The sequence below is a fragment of the Parasteatoda tepidariorum genome, chromosome 6, assembly GCF_982258835.1.
Source record: "Parasteatoda tepidariorum strain Cologne lab strain chromosome 6, Ptep-v5.0, whole genome shotgun sequence".
NCBI lineage: Eukaryota > Metazoa > Arthropoda > Arachnida > Araneae > Theridiidae > Parasteatoda > Parasteatoda tepidariorum.
Window position 1 is genome coordinate 20,208,404 of NC_141760.1, and position 6,597 is coordinate 20,215,000.

Sequence of the window (6,597 nt, forward strand, 5' to 3'; positions counted from 1 at the left end):
TACAACTATACACAGATGGCAGCAAGAGCGACGAAGGTCATTCAGGTAGTGGGGTTTTTATTAAAACACCCACGTACACATTGAGTCTCAAAATTAGAAATTCTGAATTTTGCTCAGTTTTCAGATCTGAGCTTATTGCGATTGAAAATGGCCTAAGACATGTTGAGAATATTGCTGAGCCTGACTTTAAGCATATATGGATACTGACGGATAGCAAATCTTCAATCCAACACCTTAGCAACTGGAGGAATGTTGGAGACAGGGCTGCGGCTTCAATTTTGGGGATGCTCTTCAGGCTCTCTGCGGACTTTGGAGTACACTTGCAATGGATTCCATCACACGTTGGAATCAAAGGTAACGAGATGGCGGACTCACTGGCTAAAGATGCTTCTTTGGAACCTCTACAGCCAGATCTACCTTCCACTTTCAACGAGGTCTTTTCAGAGTGCAAAAAAATGTTTATGGACCTCTGGAGGGTTCCTCCTCCGCATAGTTGGTATTTCAGAAAACGACCTGGAAGTGCCTTGTTTTTTGAGGGACCTAGAAGCCAGCAGACTTGTTTATCTCGCTTTGCAAGTGGTCACTTGAGGTGTCTCTCGTATGTTCAGGGGCAAAAGACTTTTGGACTTTGCACTAAATGTAGGACTGCTCAGGCTTCGCCCGAGCATATTCTAAACTGTATCGATTTTAAGATCGACGAGGTTTTTTCAAAACCTCATCTGTTTTTGGACTTCCTGGACATTTTTGGACTTATGGAATTGGTCTAATTTGGATGGACCTCTTGGGGATTAGAAACAACAACAACAAACATCACAAATTTAAAGGAATAATTCTAGAAAGAAAGTTAACTAAAATTAAAAATGCGTAAGTAAATGCGTTATTTATTATATTTTAAAATAAATCTTCTGAGCTACACTAAATAATTTTTTACGAAATGGTTTCATTATTATCGAGCAGCAATCGCTCAGTGGTTAAGATACTGAAATACCATAGCAAAGAAAAACATAGTAACTATACAGATAAATGGTTGTTTTTCCCACGGTTCCTTGTAGTCCACCCAGCTTCAGATTGATAGGTACTTAGTAAGTAAAGACGGCCGGTGCGCAGCTTATATTATTACTAGCACCATGCCGTTGGTTACGAAACTGTTGAACCAACATTTTTATGGTCCATTGATTAACAACTGACTGTTGCGGAAGAGTTTTACTTTTTCATGCTCATTCCCCAATACACAATAATCAAAGGTCTGATTACTTAATTTTTTAGAACCAATTACCTTTATAAAATCACCCGGGGTTGACCTATCATCCCTTCAAGAAGATAGTTAATAACTCTTTGGTGCTCCTTTTCGCAAAATATTCCCGACAGTCAGCCGTTCGATCCTTCTGTCTCTCACAAAAGGCACCCGGAAATCTCCGAGAATCTCGCTTGTTCTTCTTGACCAAATTTCCAAATTAAGTCAGACAGTGAAATCTCTCTCATTTGTTTGTGTCCCATCTTACACCGAAATAAAATAAAATGAATAGGAAGACCAGCTTGCGAAACAAGCTCTAAACCAAAATTTCATTTTACATCCTTCATTAACATAAAGCCTTAGCAAAGCCTTCCTTAACGAACAACTTAATAAAGAACTCTGTATATGGAAGGGTTGTGTCCCGCAGTGGACTGATCGTTAAGACACGGTTCCCAGAAGATCACCGAAGTCAAGCATCACTGGCTACGGTCAGTGTGCGGGTGGGTGACCACTTGGATCAGTCTGCGTAGGGACCGAGGGTGTGCGGTATTGGTCCTCGTTAAACTGTGCTGCCGTAAAGTGCTCGACTTCGCGTGCAGGTCGTCGGGCTACCGAAGCGGGGGTGCCATCCCCTCTGCAGAGGATCAAAATTGCGATGGCATGTCTTCGGATCATCCTCCGGGATGTTTCCCAGACCGTCGCCAATAGCCCATTGTGCAGCTCTAGTGCGACGTAAATTAACAACAACAACATGGAAGGGTTGTAAATACTTTCTTTCCTTTCTTCACCTAGGTAGATCGCACGATCACAGTCCGTTACTCAGCTCCCTGAATCTCGATGTACTAATTGCCAGGCTCCGAACTATATCTATTCCGACAAATGCGATTTTACAGAAGTGCAAATCGATACGAAACTGAAACTCCCCGTACTGCGGAGGTATCGACACGAACGATCACTTCCTCATGGAATATCCCTCCTTCCAGACTGCTCGTAAAGAAATTTACCTGTCCTTATCGCTTCAAAATCCAGCATATACCGATATCGCAAACTTGTTTTTCAATTCTCGGACCAAACTCCAATCCTTCCAAAAAAATTTCCAATAGACGAACCTCTTCTGACTTTAAACTGCAACCTCCTGCTGTCCGGCAGTGAACTGATTGTTAAGACACGGTTCCCAGCAGATCACCAAAGTCAAGCATCACTAACTGAGGTCAGTGTGCTGGTGGGTGACCACTTGGATTAGTCTGCGTAGGGACCGAGGGCGTGTGGTATTGGTTCTCGTTAAACTGTTCTGCCGTAAAGTGCTCGACTTCGCGTGCAGGTCGTCGGGCTACCGAAGCGGGGGTGACAACAATTCTGCAGAGGATCAAAATTGTGATGATATGACTTCGGATCATCCTCAGGGATGTTTCCCAGGCCGTCGCCAATAGCCCATTGTGCAGCTCTAGTGCGACGTAAATTAACTGCAACAGCAACCTCCTGCTATCTATCAATTCTCAACCCTAGGCTACATTAATGGTAATGCAGAGCTATAAGCTTATGCAAAGAGCTTGTTGCACTCTTCTAGAATCTACAATAAGAATAATTTCATCATTCACTGAAACATTTTGACAGCTTTCGTTTCAATTTGACATCGGATTCTTTACAAATTCCTCTTTGGTAGTCCTTCTGTATCGCAAAAAAATGGGAGATATACCTTTTTCATGACGCCTTGACTTAGAATTTAGTAGAATTCGAACATTGTATACAAATGGTTCTGTTTTGCCTTATGAACCACCAAGCACTGTTATCAAGGTGTCGAAATTTCATTTGGGGACTGTGACAGATACGGAATGGCTATTGCGGTTTCAACATACTAAAATATATGAGCGATCATTTTATGGTCAGCAAGAAAACGCTGTTCTGTTGCTGGAAAGAGACAACAGTGATGAAGCAGTCGAAATCGAAGGCACTGTTTCCCTGTATGACATAACCATTCACAAACTGTTAAGCAAAACGGAGTTTAACAATATTCTAGCAGATGGTGATTCTACTTTTCCTATATCGCTGAATTTAACAATGTGTGAATTTTCTTATGTAATTTTCGAAAACTCGAAACTGTGTGTCCAAGGCAATGTCTCCATTTCACATTCTGACGATGTTGTGGTTAACACTGGGGGTGAATTCAATTCATCGGAGATACATATCATACAAAACAATCCGTTAACACAATTGTCTTATGATTTTTTGTCTCTGTTGGAAGAAGGTACGTTTTCAGATGTCACAATCAAATGTGATTCTTCAGAAATTCCTGCGCACAAGAACATCATGTCGGCGAGGTCCCCTATCTTTGCGGCCATGTTCAAATCCAGTATGGCAGAAGGCGAGGGTAATGAACTGCTGCTAACAGACGTGAAGTTACCCGTTTTGCAAAAAACTCTGAAATTCTTGTACAGCAGTCAGGTGACAGATTTAGATTACGAAATGGCTTGTGATCTCTTGTTTGTGGGTGATAAGTATGGAATTTTTGGTTTAGTTAGAATTTGTGTAGAGTATTTGAAGTCTAACTTGACAGCTGACAACGCTCTGGCAATATTGGCAGCTGCAGATTTGTACGATAGTAGTTTGAAAGACTATGTTATGAATTATATTGCTTGCAATTTTAGTTACTTTGAAGACACTAACGAATTGAAAGCATTGAAAGAGAAAAATCAAACCTTAATAATTGAAGTCTTAGAGTATACTTTAAAACATCGTTTTAGTAAAAAATTGAATGATAAAAGCACATCTGAGAATAACATAGTAAAGGAGTAGTACTCAAGTGTTTCTTGTATTACTCATATAATTTAATATTTTTATTCGTGCGAAAATATAGAAATGAAATCTAAATGATGACGACAGAGCCGACGACATTTTACAACAAGTCGGGTTAATTAAAAAAGTCTCCAGTATTTTTTTATCAGCTTCACAGTTTTTAAGCTTATTGCAATAAGCTCACTTGCAACTGGTCTAATCAGAGAACAAGTATCATACGTTTCGAGAAATAAACATAATATGCATTCAGAGGTAAGTTATAATATTAAAGTTCTTGAAGTTGCTTTTTTAAAAAACATAATTTCGGTAGTATTCTTGAAACTAATTGCATTTATCTAAAATTATTTAATTCAATAAAAAAATTAGTTTACCAATACAGAATTTCAGGTAAAAAACTAAATTAAATCGATAGTTTTTGTTATTTATTTTTAAATATCTTTAATTAAAAAAGTATAATGGCTTAATCATTAACTATTCGAATTTTTACGTTAAAATCTGAAAATCAAATAAATAAAAATATAAAACATTTATGTTAATTTTAAGAAACCACGATTTAAAAAAAAGGATTTTTTATAAAAGCAAATTAAGTATCCTGCTGAAGTATGTTTTCTTTTTTATTAATTAACAATAAATTTTGATTTCATTTACTAATTTCTATATTCACCGCACTTGTAGAAAACAAGGTTCAGTACAGTAAGTTTAAGCAAATTCAAGTTAAATAAGTAATATTCACACATTTTCAACTTAGACTGAAAGAATATGGGATAATTATAATGAGCTTGAAATATGGCTGATTAGAAAATACTAGAGATTTTTCCAACTAGCCAAAATGTCGAAGATGTTTTCAAGGAGCGAAATTTTCCAATTTGTTTTCGACATTTTCGACATTTATTAATACAATTCTATGTAATATATATTTTCTATAATCCACTTGTTAAAAGCTAAGTTAAAACTTTTATTTTAATTGATTTAAGGAAATTAATTACAAATACTTGTTATAAAAATATATATTTATTATGTTTCGAAAGAGAACTCGGTGGGTATCTCGAAGATGTTTTCAAAGAGCCAAATTTTCTAATTTGCTTAGGACATATAGTAATGCAATTCTATGTAAATATATTTTCTATAATGCACTTGTTAAAAGCTAAGTTAAAACTTTTATTTTAATTGATTTAAGGAAATCACTTGCAAATACTAGTTATGAAAATAAATATTATGTTCGAAAGAGAACTCGGTGGGTATCTCAAAGATGTTTTCAAAGAGCCGACACGTATTAATGCAATTATATGTAAATATTTTTTCTACAATGCACTTGTTAAAAGCTAAGTTAAAACTTTTATTTTAATTGATTTAAGGACATTAATTACAAATACTTGCTATAAAAAGAAATATACATTATGTTTCGAAAGAGAACTCAGTGGGTTTCTCGAAGAAGTTTTCAAAGAGCCAAATTTTCCAATCTGCTTAGGATACATATTAATGCAATTCTATGTAAATATGTTTTCTATAATGCACTTGTTAAAAGCTAAGTTAAAACTTTTATTTTAATTGATTTGAGGAAATTACAAATACTTGCTATAAAAAGAAATATGTTTCAAAAGGAAACTCTGTGAGTATCTCTGTCTCTTACTGTGGCGCGAACAATGGCTCTAAATCGATTTCAAACTTGCAATTAAAAAAAACATGTCGAGGCTTGCCAGTGGATGGCTACGAGTAATGTATTGCTGAAAAGATCATTCTGTAATGTTTTTTTTTAATTTTTTTTACCGCAGGGCACTGCCCTGGAGTTGCCAAGACTTGGCGAATATTCTGCCACAGATTACTATACAGAAATCTTCTGTATACTCACCACTAACTCATCTTGTAAACTGTTGAGCAAATCAAGACTGTACAATTTATTCTTTTAAAGCAATTGATATGATAATTGATAGGAAATTGCTATATAGTGATCATGCTTAAAAATTTGCAAACTATAGTTTTCTGATGCAATACTTAGCAGCTCTAACTTTTAGTTAAATATACTATATTATAAAGCATTACCGTAACATAAAGGTAAGTATGTTGTGATACAATTTTAAGCTTTTGTGCTAACTATAGATGCTAACCAGTTTTAATATTTTTGCTATCTTATTAAAATGCTTCATAAATACTATAATATGACATATAGCTGATATACTAAGTGACCGACATTATGAAAGTAATTCTAATATTTGTCAAAAACAGCATTAAAAAATTTGGATTTTGAACAATTTTTTTTTTTTTTTTGAGATTGAGAAATAAATGGATTTGTAAATAATGTAAAAATTAATGTATGAAAAAAATAACTTTTCACCAAGTAATTTTAATTATAAGTACCGATTAGTTATTAGATTAGCAACAATTTGAGCATTTTATGTAACATTCAAGCAATTTCAGTGATTCTATTTTATTTTTAAAGTGACCAGCATCATTTGAAATGATTTCTTTATTAAAATTTATCTTGATTAAGCAAAACATTAGTAGTTACTATTACATATTTAAAACAAAAATAATAATATGCATGCAGTCAATTTTAAAACTGCAGTATTAGA